The sequence below is a fragment of the Entelurus aequoreus genome, linkage group LG28, assembly GCF_033978785.1.
Source record: "Entelurus aequoreus isolate RoL-2023_Sb linkage group LG28, RoL_Eaeq_v1.1, whole genome shotgun sequence".
NCBI lineage: Eukaryota > Metazoa > Chordata > Actinopteri > Syngnathiformes > Syngnathidae > Entelurus > Entelurus aequoreus.
The window spans coordinates 24,015,731-24,015,936 of record NC_084758.1 but is presented as its reverse complement, the minus strand read 5'-3'; positions in this window follow the sequence as shown (position 1 = coordinate 24,015,936).

Genomic DNA, 206 nt, shown 5'->3' with positions numbered 1-206 from the left:
TGGTGCCTTCACAGATGTGTAAGTTACCCATGTCTTGGGCACTAATACACCCCCATACCATCACAGAGGCTGGCTTTTCAACTTTGCGCCTATAACAATCCGGATGGTTCTTTTCCTCTTTGGTCCGGAGGACACGACGTCCACAGTTTCCAAAAACAATTTGAAATGTGGACTCGTCAGACCACAGAACACTTTTCCACTTTGTA